At 42.7% G+C, this 16,766-nt stretch overlaps 1 pseudogene; it reads right to left on the reverse strand.

Moving 5' to 3' along the window:
* Positions 1 to 1,039: 1,039 nt before the first annotated feature.
* On the reverse strand, positions 1,040 to 2,321 carry LOC122807546 (annotated as a pseudogene).
* Positions 2,322 to 16,766: the final 14,445 nt, after the last annotated feature.

Raw genomic sequence — 16,766 nt, forward strand, 5'->3', positions numbered from 1 at the left:
TCAGCTGTGAGCAAACAGGACAACAATGAATAGTGAGCACACATGTAGCAATAAACTGATGAATTAAAGTCTGATCCATCATGGACATTGACTTTAATGATACCCACCTGGAACAGCACTACTTTTAAATAAATACATATAATTAAACGGTTCTGCAGTTTACATATTAAAATCAAACAGAGAAAGTGCAAAACAATTTGAAAACCACAGAACAAACAGTACAAAATCATGAGCATCAGCTGTGAATACACAGAAAATGATGTGCAAACAGTGAACAAGTTACGTGAACAGCAGTTGTGAAAACAGTGCAAGCAGTAGAACTCAGTTATCAGAGTATCGGCGCACATTTGCACAGTAAAATGTGAGTGGGTAGCGCATGTTAAACAGTTGTAGATACTGATTCCTGCTAGCACGTGCTCTTGATGAATCAAGAGTTTGTAACAAATGGCAGTAAAATGAATGAGGTTAGAAGCTGATGATGTCACATGATACAGTTTGCTAACTGTGAGTCCAGTATGTCGAAAATCAGCAGACTGGTTTAGATACTAAGGAAGAAAAATGATGACCAATGAAATAAAAACTATATTTAAGTAGTTTTACACACCAGCAGAACTCTCAACTTATTGGCGCAAACAGTCTGGACAAAGCCAAAAATAATGTGGGGACAAAGCCCCTGAAACAGGGACATGTTTTAAATATTGCTCTCATAAACTTAGAAGGATGCTGTAATAAAACATCTTGTGTTACCATGCATTTTCTGAAGGATATGACGTCTGAAACTCAAATGCTTGTCATTATATAATGAATTCAATCTTTAATGATTTGCCACAAAAATCCAGAAAACCACAAATTTTATTAGGAGCAGAAAGAAAGAATGAGACAAAAATCTGGGCATTGAAATACAACAACAGCACCCTGAAAGGGGTATAATACATATAATATATATACACAAATACAGCTGTTAATTGCTAAATGCTGAATGGTTAATTAGCAGCTGTATTTGTGTATATATATGGTTTAGTTTTTATATGTATTTTAAAAATCTGGGCATTATCTGAAAATCTGGACAGTTGAGAGGTATGCACATCAGCTGATAGTAATTACTTTTACATCTTGATTTCAGGGAATTTCTGGTAAGCACTTGGATGCTACCTTTGTTTTGATGGGACAGCATGAGTGAGGACTAGAACTAGGGCTGAATGAAGTCTGTAACTGAAAGTGTGGATAATACTTTTATGGAAGAAATACATCCATTTTCTTTTGAGTTGGCACCTAAAGGGTGTGCCTCAGCTCTGTCTTAACTAAAGCCTTGTCACTTAACTTCTAAAAGGAACAATATGAGAGTGCAAAGTATAAGTATAAGCAGACCAGTGGCCAACATCTTTGGCGGACATTTGTCATCAAATGAGCCAGAATTATTGTAGTGTCTTAGAAAGTGACTGGATGTACCACTGAATCTTGTATCTTTGAAAACTTTTCCTCGATATGACTTATATATTGGTTCTTCATCATCCATATGGTCCTCATCACTAAAATGAACGTGCTTTCTCTGTTGAGATTGAGAAGATGTATGTCTGCGTGCTCCAAAATTTTGAATACACATCATTGACATGTCACTAAATGTTTTGTAGTTTTCATCAACCCATTTAATAAGGTCTTCTGCTTTCCACAGAAAGACCATTATAAGTGCAGTTGCATCACCCACTGCAGTATGGCTGTTCTGTGGGTATCGTTTATAGAACTGAAAGAACAGGTCATGAAGGTTGTAAGGCTTCCTTTTTTTCTTAAAATTAGATGTTTGAGCATAAGAACATTGATCTGTTTTATCAACAGCTCTTATTGCCACTAAGCTATCAACACAGAATATGTCATCCAAGATGCAGGAATCGATCAAGAATAATTCTGCCTTCAGCAGTGGAAAATCATATTTATAGCCATTATGTGCTACCAAACAGACTGGTTGTGCTTGTCAATCAAGGAAAGCTTTTAACAGGCACGCCACATAAGTGTTGAAGGGTTTCTTCTGCTTATCTTGTAGGAGGTTGATACTAAGTCTAGTCATGGTGCTGGCAGATGGTGCAATCCGTTTGTCTGGGTCTATGTAAAGGCATAGCTCAGCGACTCTAGGAAAAAGTGGCTCCGGATTTGTAAAAGAACTTGTAGACTGAGGATTATCCAGCATTACCTATTCACTGCGATCATACACAATTCTGTTACTTTAGGATGCTGCAAAGGTAAGCCAGTAGCTTCCAGGTCAAGAAACACAAATGTTCGAAAGCGCTTCCTGGTGTGATAGGAAAAGAACTGCATATTTTAATTCAGAAGCCTGAAACAAACAAAAATCCAGTTTATGTTAATGTCTAATGATTATAAACATAACAAATACAGTCTGTGAGTGTGAGAGCTGCGTATTAGTAAACCAGTAATGCAGGTATTTCATAGAGCAATGACAGATTCATTATCTTTTCCAGTCTATGCACATTCACACATTTTATTGTCTTATAAAATATGAGATTACGCTAAACAGGCACTTCAAACTACTTTGTGCCTTATAGGCATTTTGAACCTTAATTATTTTATGCAAATGTATCTTTTTTCATGGCACCTGACCTGTAAACGTCTTGTAAGTTTCAGCCACTCACAATATGCTGTAGACCTGCCACCCCTCCCTCCCAAAAAAAGAATAAAACTGTAGAGTTATAATATTGTAATGAAAATGCCTGAAGGCACAGGGGCATATGTGGATCTGTCACAGAAGGCTGGTAAACAGAGGCGTATAAACCATTTTCATTTGGTTTCTGTGCATCTGCAAAGAGACTTTGTTCCACTCTGTGCTGTGCTAATAAGACAAAGATTTGTAAATGTATATGCTAGGTGCAAATTGCATGGTCTATATCAGCCCCTCTAGTAATTCCAGATATACAGGATCCTAATTCCAGAACTGTCCTTTACCCCAGAATATGGACACCAGCACGACCACTATCCTGAAGGGTGTGCAAGGTATCTGTAATCATATCAGCATCAGTAACTTGCAGTTAAATCAGCCTGCATTTAGTGGAGTTCATAGGTTCATACTAGGCTATCTGCCCTAGGGCATTTAGTGGACTTCCTTTTCTGCTGCTGATGTTGCACCTCGAATATAGTACCCCCACCTAATAGAGCGCAGCATGCTTCTTCCTCATTAAAGCCCACTCATAGTGAGCTGCGTCTCAGTGCTTGTCCTTTATACCCTTAATCCATGGAACAGAGAATGCCCCTCCAACCTACCTAACTTATATCAGAACATGGTTTGGATTCTTTTCACAGCTCAAATCTTCTATGACCTGACTCTTGCCCTCTGTGTGGGGCAGTCCTAGTGGGTTATTGTTTTCTCTCATTACTGCCTAGTGAATGTTTACAATATTTACAGGCACTTTCTTAGAAACAATTAGATACAAAAGTTAGTTTACTCTCACTTCTTCATCTTTACTAAACAGATTGCACAGTAGTGTAAGAAAAACCACAACACATGACTGTATCCTGGAATTATTTGCGCCCATAAGGCATTGGATATATTTTAAAGTAAATATTTAGTATAAGAGAAATTGAAAAAAAATAGCAGCATTCTGCTGTTTTGTTTTCTACACTCAATAATTTGATTATTTGAATTACAATAAATTAGGTTTATATTTATTCTGCCCTGATGACACTTTCAGAACATACATTTTACATTTTTCTGCATTAGAACATTTCAAGGACCTATCATGCCATGAGCCATCGCTATAGAGATGGCTTCTTATCTCACATCACTGACACAGCTGAAGATGGTGTCTCATCTCTTTAAGGCTGTACTGGCAGCTCTGGTAGATATTATCTTTGAGGCATCTATCTGGACACTTCTCCTGCAGTGAATTTACACAATCACTTTGTATCTCACGCTCACTCAAACACATTCTGTTTGAAAAGATGTCTTCTGTTTTTCTCAGCACTTTCCCATCTGTTTTTCATATCCAGTGGGCTTCGCTGTTCATATTTCCTTAAAACAACTCCTTTAGGCTGTTGTCTCTTGTGTTAGCTCTGCTGAATTCTCAATTTAGCTACTTACCTCACATCAGAAAACATCTTGTGTCTCTTTTGTTATAGCAACATTTTTGTCTTGGACAATTCTGTTTCAGTGTTTCTTGAACCTAATTCATTTGTTCTAGGCATGTGGTAAGCGTCTCTGTGTAAGTGCTGTAATGGTTCATTAATAGTGCATTTGTTCTATGCATGTGGTAAGCATCTCTATGTGATTATTTAATTGTCTATAGCCTACACAGAACCTGGGGCTCCAATCTTTCTTTGACACCAGCATTACCAGTAAAGAATCAGGGGCTGTTTCACATCTGGATTAACACAGGATCCAACATCTCCTGCAATTTATCCTGGATGGTTTGCTTGACTTGTTTACTCACCATGTAAGGAACTTGTTTGACTGACGGCTGGATATCTTGTGTTTAAATGGCACACCGCCAGTTGGGTAAACCTGGGTTTAGTAGTCAGCATGTTCCCAAATTTCTCTAGCATCACTCAAATTTTCCATACCTGGATAGGATATAGTTGTTTGATATGAGTGCACATGCGAGTGCGTGTGTGTGTGTGTGTGTGTGTGTGTGTGTGTGTGTGTGTGTGTGTGTGTGTGTGTGTGTGAAACCCACAAACTCCCTACAGCATATTCTGAAATTAAGGATGTACTCCAGTACTGACTACTTGCGGGAATTGCTTTTGCCTTCCGACTCATGAAGAATTAAATCTAGGGGTATTCCTCACAATGTGATTATAAATTAAGCGAAGAGGTGAAAAATGTGGATTCTTCTCTCTCTGTGTGCAAAGAGGAGATGGGTCAATGTGCTTGTCAAACTGTTACTCAAATTGGTCTGAGAATACTCTCTGCATGGTCTTATGGGTGCAATTAAAAATTCTCCACCAGACTATTTTTTTAAATGATAGGGGGGCAGTCTTTAACTGCTTTATCTTACAGTGTTTCCACATATTGATCAGCAGGTCGTAAATTAAATTAGTACCTATATCTGTTAGTATTTCTGTGGGAAATTCCATTCTGCTGAAGAATTTTAGCAGGTCCTTTTCCATTTTTCCACTTCCATAGAAGACGGAGCCACCACTTCCTGGACCCTAGTGGCATAGCCTACTGCTGCCAAGATATAATATTTACCTGTAATGCTTATGGTACTTTGGGGCCATACAGTATCCAACACTACCCTTTGAAATGGTTCCTCAAGAAGGGCAAAGGCCCCAAAATATCATTGGCGTTGTCTCCTGCCTTACCGACCTTTGGCATTGATTACAAGTCCTGCTTCTCATGCATTTTCCAGCACCAAGACACGAGACGTGCATCAGCCTCCTCTTCATCAGCATTATGCCTGGATGGTGTAGAAATTGATCATCATGGGCTATGGCTAGAAGTGCTTGTTGGTCATTTCTTGGGATTTTCAGGGGCTGCACTGCTTCTCCATCTAGCCCCTTTTAGGAGGCCATTCTCTGTACAATAACCCATAATTTTTGCTGTTCAATCCCTGGATCCTCCTTAGCTGAACCCCTCAGTTCCTGTAAGAAGTGATCAAACTGCTATAACTGCCTCAAGTCTTTCTTTGTGATTCTCTCTAGTTCTTCTTCCACAGGAATCCCAGAACCTTTTGATAGTGCTGTGTGACTCAGTTTGCTGCTGCTGCCTAGCTCTTCCCCTGATGTAGCGATATTACTAGCCTCTTTTGGAAGTGTGGACACTGACAGGGTTACCCTCACAGTGTCTTCCTCTTGTAAATAACTCCATACTTAGCGGCATGCAATTGTGTGTATACAAGGTAATATACTATCAAAATACTTTTTAATTAAAATATTTGCAGGGATGTAATAAAACAGCCACCCCATTTGCTTTTCTTTTGTTCTTCAAGTCCAAATTAGTTCTGGCCAACACTATCTGAAAAGGTCCCCTCACATTGCCATAACTGGCTAAGAGTTTATCTTTTCTGACAACTGTATGCTTTGTTATGTCTGATGTTATATCCTCCTAAGCACCAGTTTTTTTTTACCTCCCTCAGGATAGGGTATAGACTCTTGTGATAGTCTGAAACAGCTGTTGTTTCAAGATAATTTATCACAACTGTGGTTTAACCTCTGTCAGTGTTCTCATTTGGCTTTTATTCACCCAGTTGCTGTGGATATTTGTACTGTGCATGCCTCCCATGGAGATACCTAACACCAGGACTGCGGCATGTTCTGGAACCAGTGCATTCCCCTTATGCCCAGAACCAACTGTGCTAGTACCCAACCACTTCATTTATGCTGATATGCAGTGTTCGATAAACTTGTTTTTTGTAGCTGTACCCTGCAGGTTAGACAGACATCAATCTTTATGACCATATCTGGAACAAAACTCCAATTATTACTGTGCAATATTATTATCTAATTGGTAGTATACCCACGGCTACAGCTATTGGAGTGGCTTTGTACAATTTTACCCAAGGCATGCAAATTATCTAAAGAGCTTAAATTACCTCTACAAAAACAGCCACAGTTGAAAGGGTTTAGAAATATTTAATAATAAATAGTCAGAACACAAGACAATACTTTTTACTACACAGTGCTAGTCAAGAGTTTAGACATCACAGAGAAATACTTAAAATAATTCAGCAGTACAGTTCTGACATCACAGAAAAACATTTAGTCTAATCTTTCTAGTTTCTAGCTTTTTCTAAGAGAAAACACAAGTCTAAGATAAACTTACACATAGAACAAACAGGCAGAGTGCTGATGAGTTGGATAGTCAAGACAAAAATGCTTAATATTCTCTGATTCCCTCTGTTTTTAAAATCACATTCCTGGTTCACATTACATCATTCTTCACACTTCCCTGGGTTCTCAGGCTAACAGGCTACATTCTTTAGTAAGCTCACACCAGGTCAAGAAGCAAGGCCATTAAGGACATTTATGGATGCAAATTCTGGCCATTAAATCTGGCTTTAAAACAATAGCAAGAATTCCTTCATCTAGACTGGCCGGAGCCGACTTTAGATCAAAGAGTCACAACATGCTTTTACTTGGTCAGTAGAGTGCACTGTTGTTACATTTTTTTCCAGTTCCATGTGTAACACTATTTTTACCATTTAAGACAACAAGCCTGTGATTTACATTAATATTTACAAATGACAGAATTATCTATAAAATTCTATCTAGCTAGGCTGGCAGTCTTCACCCCCCCCAGAGAACTCAAGCTAGCTTTTCAAGTGACCCTTGAGAAACTCTGCTTGAGAGGGTTAGGTCTATCTGAGTATACCTTACCCCATTCCCTGTTTTGAGAGCCCATCTGCATTGGCATTGCTAATCCCACTGCGGTGCTGCATTGACATATAATATGCTTACAACCCTAGCTCCAAATTAGTAACTTTGTCTTTGCTGTCTGGCTCTGTTCTTCCTTGTCAGGTCTGTGAGGGGAGCAGCTATGGTACAATAACTGGGCATGAACTTTTTATAGTACACTACTGTCCCTAAATATGCCCTCACCTGCTTTCTAGTAACAGGTGCAGGCCATGCCTGAATGGCTTCCACTTTGGCAGGTTCTGGCCTTATCCTACCACTCCCCACTCTATGTCCTAGGTAGGAGACTTCTGCCATACCCACTTGACATTTGCTCAGCTTAATGGTCAACCCTGCCCTCTGTAGTCTGTCCAGCACCTCCCTGACATGCTGAGGGTGACCTCGCCAGGAATGGCTGTAGATGGCAATATCATCTAAGCAAGCAAGGGCAAACCATCCTGCTCCTGCTAAGATATGATCTACCAGCCTCTGGAAAGTTTCTGGAACATTCTTCCTCCCAAAGGGCGTCTTTGTGAACTAATACAAGCTAAAAGGAGTCACAAAGGCTAACTTCTCTCTTGCACTGGGAGTCAAGGGCACTTGTCAGTAACTCTCGGTAAGATCAATGGTTGTAAGATACTTAGCCCCACCCAGCTGCTCTAGGGCCTCATCTGTCCTAGGCATGAGGTAAGCATCTAATTCTGTGTGACTATTTAATTTCCTGTAGTCCACACAGAACCTGGTGCTGCCATCCTTCTTTGGCACCAGCACCACTGGAGAGGCCCAGGGACTGTTGGACTCTTGAATCACCCCTAGTTCCAACATCTCCTGTACCTCCTCCCTCAGAGACTGTTTGACTCTCGCAGGCACTCTATAAGAGGCCTGCCTAATGGGCCTTTGGAGTCCTGTATCCACCTGGTGCTTCCCCAGGTGGGTGCAAGCTGGTTTCCCAGTGAACATGTCCCCAAATTCCAGCAACACTGCTCGGATTTCTCAAACATGGGCAGGAGATAGCTGCTGGGACATTGCTACCCCTTCCACTGAGGTGTCAGCCCAAGCCTCACTGAGGAGATCAGTCCCCAGATCTCCCTCAGACTCCTCCCACAATCCACTGCAAATGCTCAGCACAAGGACATCCCTATCATGGTAAGGTTTCATAGGTTCATAGGTTCATAGGTTCATAGGTTCATACTAGGCTATCTGCCCAAGGGCATTTATAAGCCTAGCCCATAGTTATGTGGCTTTTTAGTTTGAATAAAAACTATGCCTATCATTTTTCTGTGCCTCTGTCAAGCAGTGACACTGAAGTAATCCCTGGGGTATAATCTCCCATCCATTGGTCAAGATTCCTCTTGAACAAGGCCAGGGATTTTGTTCCACAGCATAGGGAGTCTCTGGGTGATGAATCTGTCCCTCCAGCACGTTCTATTTATAACCGTGTGAAGGTTTAAGTCTCCCGCCTTGTGGTTCTGAGGGATCTAGATTTTTGAGGTGAAGCATATTCATCAAATCTGGGTTTGACATGGCCTTATATGTCAGGCACAGGTCACCTCTGAGCAAGCGGTATGAGACTGAATAAAGCTGGAGTTCTTTCAGTCGGGCAGCATAAGACATATTTTTGAGACCCTTTATCCTTTTGGTGAGGAACTTTTGGGGCCTTTCAAGCTGCATCAGGTGTCTGGTCAGATACATTCGAACGGGCATTGTACTCAATCATAGGTCTAATGAGTGATGAGTACAGGGGACGATGACCTCCCTTGATCTAGATGTGAATCCCTTCATGATCAGGTGGGCGATATAGAAGGTTTTCCTAACTACTTTAGCAACATGAGTGTCAAGCGAAAGACTACTGTCAACTTGGGTCCCCAGATCCCTGATGACTTTTCTGTGCTCAGTGGATTGTCACCTATATGGTAGCTAGGGGTAACCTTGTTTTAAGGGTATGACTATGCATTTTTGGCGTTTAACTTCAGGCCATGGCTCTGGCACCAGTTATCCGTTTCTGTGAGGCCCTTCTGGAGGATATCTGTGTCAGATGTGTTTTCGACTATGGCGCCCAGTTTGCAGTCATCTGCAAACTTTGTCAGCCATAACCCTCCTGTGTTTGCTTGTACTTCAGAAAAGTAGATGCCGAACAAGAGTGGACCCAGGACTGAGCCCTGTGGGACACCACTTGTGACAGGCTTTGAGTCTGACATGGCTCCAGCAACTCTGACCCTGTGGGTTCTGTCGCTAGCCAGTTTGCAACCCATCTTGTGATGTATGGGTTTACATTCAAGCTGATGAGTTTTTCGATGATACCTGAGTGGGGTATTGTGTCGAAGGCCTTTGCCAGGTCGAGGTAGGCTGTATGGACTGCCTTTCCCTCATCAATGGCCTTGGTGACTGTCTCGAAAAAGTCAACCAAGTTTAAGAGGTAGGATCTGCCTTTGACAAAGCCAAACTGGGTTGGATCCAAAGTCTGCAAGTTCCCTATGTCTTTATTTATGAGTTCCATTATGATCCTCTCCATGGCTTTGCAGATAAGGCTTGTCAAGCTAATGGTAATTTCCAGGGTCTGTGGAGGCACCGCCCTTATGAAGTGGGACCACAGCGCCACTCCGTTGGGTACGATCCTGAGGTGAGGCTAAGATTAAACAGCTGTCCTAACTGTGGGTTTAATTCCTCATTGAGTTCATGAAGCACACAGCCGGGGACACCATCCGGTCCCATGGATGCTGTGTTTTTTGCCTTAGTGAGGGCAGTTCTCACCTGGTTCTTGGGGATGGTTGGGGGGTCACAATCCTCTGGAATAGATATCTCTCCTTTTGGGGAGGGAGAAGTTTGCACTGAACCTGTCAGCCAGTATGTTAGCAATGTGTGTAGGTTCAGTAATTTTCACATCATTTTGAACTAATTCTGAGCATATCTGGGAGTTTCCTCCTAGGTTTCTAACATAGCTAAAGAAGGCCTTATGATTGTCTTTAGAGTCCTTGGCGATTTTTCTCTCAAAATTTGCCTTGGATGATTTTATGAGAGCTCTTAGTTGTTTACTTATAATGATCAAAGGTGTCTTACCTTTCAAGGATTTTGCTCTATCTTGTAGTAGCTTCCTCCTTTTGTTGTAGAGTTTGTTTATGGCTGGGGTCCACCAGACTGGACGCTTGCCTTTGGTACAGAGAGTCTTAGTTTTGTTTGGGATTGCCTGATCCATGCAGTCCTGTAGGTGCTGGTAGAAGGCATTTGTAAGTGATTCAGCGGTTTGAGTAATGTTTACCCCTGGCTCAGGGGCCTTAAAGGAGACCACACTAGTTTTTAGAAGTGTGAAATCGGCTTTTGAGAAGTTTTTCACTGTGGTCTTTTTTGTTTCAGGTGGGCGGGATGAGGACCTCCAGCGAGATTAGTTTATGATCTGATCTCACCAGTGAGGGTATACTTCGGTGTTGAACATTTTGATCCCATGTTCGTGATGATGAGATCAAGTATGTTTTCACCTCTTGTGGGGATGGTGACTAGTTGTTCCATGGCATTTGAGTTTATGAACTCCAGGAATCTTTGGGTTAGAGTGTTTGGGCTTGAGTAGTGTTCCCAGTCTATATTAGGGTAGTTGAAGTCACCTAGTATGATGGTGTTTGGAGATACATTTATCCTCAATGTTTTCAGGAAGGCCATGTGAGGTTCCTGAGTTTGAGAGGGTGGCCTGTAACATGCTACAAATTGCAGAGCAGTCTTGCCTATGGTTAATTGCACCTGGATGGTCTCCGATGCATCATAACCTTGAGGTGTGGGTGTCCTTTATGAATATGGACACCCCTCCTTTCTTGGTGTTGTCCGGATTTTGGGGCGGCGATATGAGGTGAAACCTGTTAGTGCTGGGGTGCTCTCAGGAGCCTTGAACCAGGTTTCTGTCACAGCACAGACATCGATGTTCTCCATATTGAGAAGGGCCGTGCATCTTGAGATTGAGACTTCTGGCATTGAGCAGCATTACCCTTAGTTTTTTCCTTTTGGTGTTCTAGGGTGGTAGGTTTAGAATTTGAGCCTTGCCTAAAAAGGCACTATGGGGTGGCAAGAGCCTTTGCCAATATCCGGAAGCCCAGGGTGACAGGTGCAGCGTGGCTTGTCCAGCATGTCATCCCAGGCAGACAGACATTGGATCCTTTGAATGACACCAGAATTTAAGCCAATTATTAAAGCTGATCATCTTATCACTGTATTGTGGCATCATTCTAGGTGAAGGTAGGATACTGCTCAAGGTCAGGGTCATACCTGCCTGGGCTACATAATCAGAGAGCTCCTCGGCGTCCCTTTTCATGTAGTCCGTCTCAGGTCGTTGACACCAGCGTGGACAATGACTGAGTTGTACCTGCTGTTGAGAGACCTGAGTGCTTGCGTTATGTGGCGGATTCTAGCGCCCGACAGGCAGCTTACTGTGACCTTCTCCTTACTCAGTCTGGTGGTCAGTGTGTCTGACTATGGAATCACCAATGACAAGTGTGTCTGGCATTTTGTTTGGCCTTAAGGGCTGTGACTGTTTGACACTCTGACTGTGTGGTCTATGTGTTGCATGTGTTGGGTCGTGAGGTGGTAGTTGTTTGGGTGTCTGCTTTGGTGGCCTCTGCTGTTTTGGTAAATTTTGACCAGAGCCTCAGTATGTCTTTGTGTGAGTATGTGTATGATTTGAAGTTGTGATGGTACCATGTGTGACTGGGTATGTATTGTGTGTGGTTGCCTTCTCCTCCTGTCTGGTCTTGCCAGTCCTATGTTGAGAGAGCTCAGCCTCCAGTTTGGCCGTATAGTTGCATCTCGCATGTATTTGTGTTTTGTGGGAGAAGGAGAGGATTGTCTGTGTACATGAGGCAATTGTAACATTGCCTCAATATTCCCAGGTTCACCAGTTGAGCTGGAGAGGACACTAGCAACTGATCCTCGACATACTAGAAGTAGTAGATAAAGAACTTTCAAAGGACTCCGGGGAAGTGGGTTTTGGGCTGGTGGGGTACTATCTATAATAAGAGTGCTTTATCAAGGTGCAAGTACTGTAGGAGTAAGTGCTGGGCTTTACAGATAGAGAATAGTCTACTTGGGAATCAAGTAGAGATGAACTTTCAGTTATAGGATATGCTGGTTAGATCAGCAGTACAGTTTAGCGTGTTTTATAGCAGGGGGCTGAAGGGAGCTAGGAACCAATGGACTACTAGTTTCTGGCTGAAACTTCACCAAATCGGACAAACAGTGCTTCCCACTCCCACTGGTAAGCAAAGAAACTTCCCTCCTTCCTAATAAGGCAATGGATCAGTAACAGGAACTAAAAACAAAGCCCAGGGATCAGCAACTCTGAAACTGGACTACTCTAGTTCAGTAAAGTGGGAAAACAAGAGATTTTTTTGTTTTATTACAGAGATAAGGAAAAAAACAGACAGTAAATGCTATAAATGCTGTAAATCGGCTAGCGCACTTTAGTGTGTAGCCTACAGAAACAATTTGCAACAATTAGTAACTTAAAGTCATGTTAATATGGTACAGTCTGTGCCCCTGCCTTCTGCCTAGCAGTTCCAACATGCAGTTAACATAACTTACATTTCTTACCACCTTGTAAGGTGCCTCCCATGCTGTTTGCAGATTGTTGTGTCTGACAGGAATGAGAACCATTACCTGCTGCCCCACAGCATACTCTTTAGCTCGAGTATTCCTGTCATACCACACCTATTTCTGTTGTTGGGCTTCTGCCAGGTTCTCCTGGACCAAGCCCATGAGTTCCCTGAGCCTTGTCCTGAGGTTTAGGATGTATGCCATAACAGACTCCTGGTGAGACACACACTCACCTTCCCACTCATCTAAAATTAAATCTAGAGTTCCACTCACCCTATGTCCACACAGCAACTCAAAGGGAGAAAACCCTGTGGATTCCTGGGGAACTTCTCTGTAAGCAAACAACAGATGGGGCAAATATTTGTCCCACTCCTTCTTAAACTGATCTGCAAATACCTGTAGCATGGACTTGATTGTAGAGTTTAACTTCTCAACAAGACCATTACTCTGGGGATGGTAGGGGGTGGTCTTCATGTCTTCACCCCACAGGACTTCCACAGACAATCCAGCAGGTCTGACATGAAATTGGAACCTCTGTCCATCAGTATTTCTTTTGGGAAACCTACCCTGCTGAAAATCTCTAACAAAGCATTTGCCGCCTTCTCTGCCTGAATGGAGGACAAAGCCATTGCCTCAAGGTATCATGTAGCATAATCCACTACCACTAGGATATACTTTTTCCATGTGGAACTTGGGGATACTCAGAGGACCCACAATATCCATATCTACCCTGTGAAATGGCTCCTCAATCACAGGCAAAGACATAAAAGGAGCTCTCACCTGGTCACATGCCTTGCCTATCTTTTGGCAGTGCTCACAGGTCCTACAGTACCCTGTTACATCTCTGGAAATTCCAGGCCAATAGAAGTTCTGCATAATATGCCTCTTTGTATGTTTTATGCCCATATGACCTGCAAAGGAAATATCATGGGCTACGGCTAGAAGTGCTAGATGGTAGGCTCTAGGCACTACCAACTGCTGTACTTGCTCACCTTCTAGCCCTCCCTCAGGGGTCCACTCTTGTATAGTAAACCTTTGTCCCACCTTTCCTTGAGAATCAGGTGCCACTCTAGCTACTTGCCTCAGCCTTGCAGTGTAGGGTCTGAGAGCTGAGCCTGTCTCAACTTTCTCCTTGTGACCCTTCCCAGTTCCCCTTCCACAGGAAGTCTGGCATCCTCTGACAGTGGTGCCTCACTGTCAGCCTGGGTACTACTATTCACCTCTACCTTTGCAGTCACTTTGTCCAAAGGACCATCAGTACCCCTAAGCAGCTGTGGCTCACCTTCATTCTCACTACTACCAAGTAGCTCCCTCCCTGACATAACCACCTCACCAGTCCTGGCTGCAAGTATGCAGTTTATCCGGGTCTCCCCAGGCTACCAGACTTACCTGCTTGTCTCCAAGCCTGACTATGTGTAACTGCACAATCACAGGGTACTGCCCTGTCAAAATCATTCCCTATCAGGACATCTTCAGGATGGTAGTTCAGTACCCCTGTTGTCTCAAGACAACCTACTATTGGCATTTTGTCTTTCCCACTTACTGGCTCCCTTACCTTTTTTCCCCACCTTGCCTCCATGGATACCTATATGCCACATGGCCCCACTGGTGGAATTCAAAACATTTAACCCTAGCTCCTGGATGTGTATCTGGACTAGTGGCTTCCCTGCTACTAGCAGATTCTGTTAGGGCAGTCTGTACTGCCCACCATGGGTTCCTTTAGACCCATGAGCAGTACTGGGGGTCCATTTCCTGTGCAGGGCTGCCCTGCTTGCCAGGTATAGGTCTCCCTTCTTCCCCAACTCATCTGAAGTAGCACAGCTAACCAGATCCTCATGTCCTCAGGCAAAGTGCTAAGGGCTTATTTCCTCACCTAAAGGTCTGCCAGCCCTTCAAAACTGATGCCCTGACATCCACTCACCCACCTATGGAAATAAGTGTTCAATTCAGCAACATATTCACACACACTATCATCTGCCTTGTGTCTATGCTCACAAAACTTTTTCCTTAATGTTTCAGGTATTAGCTTAAACAATTTTAACAAGTGATTTTTAACAGCAGTATAATCAAAACATGCAATGTCAGACATTTTTGACAAAACAGTTACAACTTTACCATGGAGTAAGGGGGTCAGGAACCGTACCCATAGCCTTTGGCCAACACTATATTGTTTGCATACCCTCTCAAACATACGAGTGAAACTATCAAAATTATCTCCCTCTTTAAACTGCGAAAGAAATTTACTGACCTTTTGTGCTTCTGGGGTCCAGTTACTCCCTTCCCCATTACCTCCATGACTCTGGCAAAGAGTCAGCATTTCCCTCTCATGTCTCCTCTGCCGTCCTTTTCTTTGGCTTCTATCTCCAAATGCCTGGCCTCCAAATCAAGTCTCTTTAGCTCCAGATGGATTTTTAAGTTCTCTGCAGAAAGGTTGAGCTATCCATTCTCCAAAGGTATTATATTTCCACTGCCAGTCTGATTGTCCTCCTGGTTGCTGTTTTCTGATGCAGCTGTGACCAAAGCTGCAATCAGGTCTGCTTTAGTCAGGTATCCATGCACCAGTCCCCTATCCTGGCACATCTCAGCCAGCTCGCTCCTTGTCAGCTTTCCGTACTCCTCTGCTGACATGCTGTCTGCTCACCCTGACTAACTAAGCTAACAAAAGAAATAAAACAATTTCTGAACTCTGAGTATTCACTGCATGGCTGATTTAGACTACAAAACACCTTCAAAGCTCACTGTACCCAAGCTACAGGAATTCACTCTACCCACACCACTACAAGCCAATTAGTATTTGCCAACCAATTAATATGTGGTGTGGATATCCCACCACTGCCAAACAATTAATATATGATGCTCGTGCCCTGGCACAGCAATCAAGGAGCCTCAATCCTCACCACTAACACCAGTGAGGGGCGTCTCATATATGAAGGAAAGGATAACAAATACACACAGTAAAGTGCAATTTCCCTTAAGAGCACACAGAGATCACAGTCAGTCCGGGGCTGGTCACTCCCTTGCTCTCCAGGTCCCCAATAAGACTCCCCACTGGCACAGCTATAGGGCCCAGATCTCAGCCTAGTGGGCAAGCTAAAACCTCCAGCATCCTCTCTGTCCAACCAGTGCTTTGTGTCCCTGCCCAAGTAGTTCTCACACACACACACACACACACACACACACACACACACACACACACACACACACACACACACACACACACACACACACACACACTTTGAGAAGAGTTTATACAACCACACAGACACTCCTGGGGAAGGCTGGCACAGGTTCTCCAGCTGTGCCCCTTTTACCCAGACTATATGGTAGAAATCACTGTCACTACCCAGCTAATATTTATCAGCTACTCAAAGGCCCTTAAAAGGGTGTCCAATTTTTACTGTGCAATATTATTATCCAATTGGTAGTATAGCCCACGGCTAAAGCTATTGGAGTGGCTTTGTACAATTTTACCCAAGATATGCAAGTACTCTAAAGAGCTTAAATTATCTCTACAAAAACAGCCACAGGTGAAAGGGTTTAAAAATATTTAATAATAAATAGTCAAAACACAAGACAATACTTTTTACTACACCGTGCTAGTCAAGAGTTCAGACATCACAGAGAAATACTTAAAATAATTCAGCAGTACAGTTCTGACATCACAGAAAAACACTTAGTCTAATCTTTCTAGTTTCTAGCTATTTCTTAATATTTACAAATGACAGAATTATCTATAAAATTCTATCTATATAATATAAATTTACTTATGCTCAGTTAGCCTTCTGAATTATGATCCACCATCTTTGCTTATGATTAATGGCAGCTACTCCTTGTGACCAAGTGTACGCGTCTCTGAATTATAT

Source organism: Protopterus annectens, chromosome 7.part1 (assembly GCF_019279795.1).
Source record: "Protopterus annectens isolate FY-2018-M chromosome 7.part1, PAN1.0, whole genome shotgun sequence".
Lineage (NCBI taxonomy): Eukaryota > Metazoa > Chordata > Ceratodontiformes > Protopteridae > Protopterus > Protopterus annectens.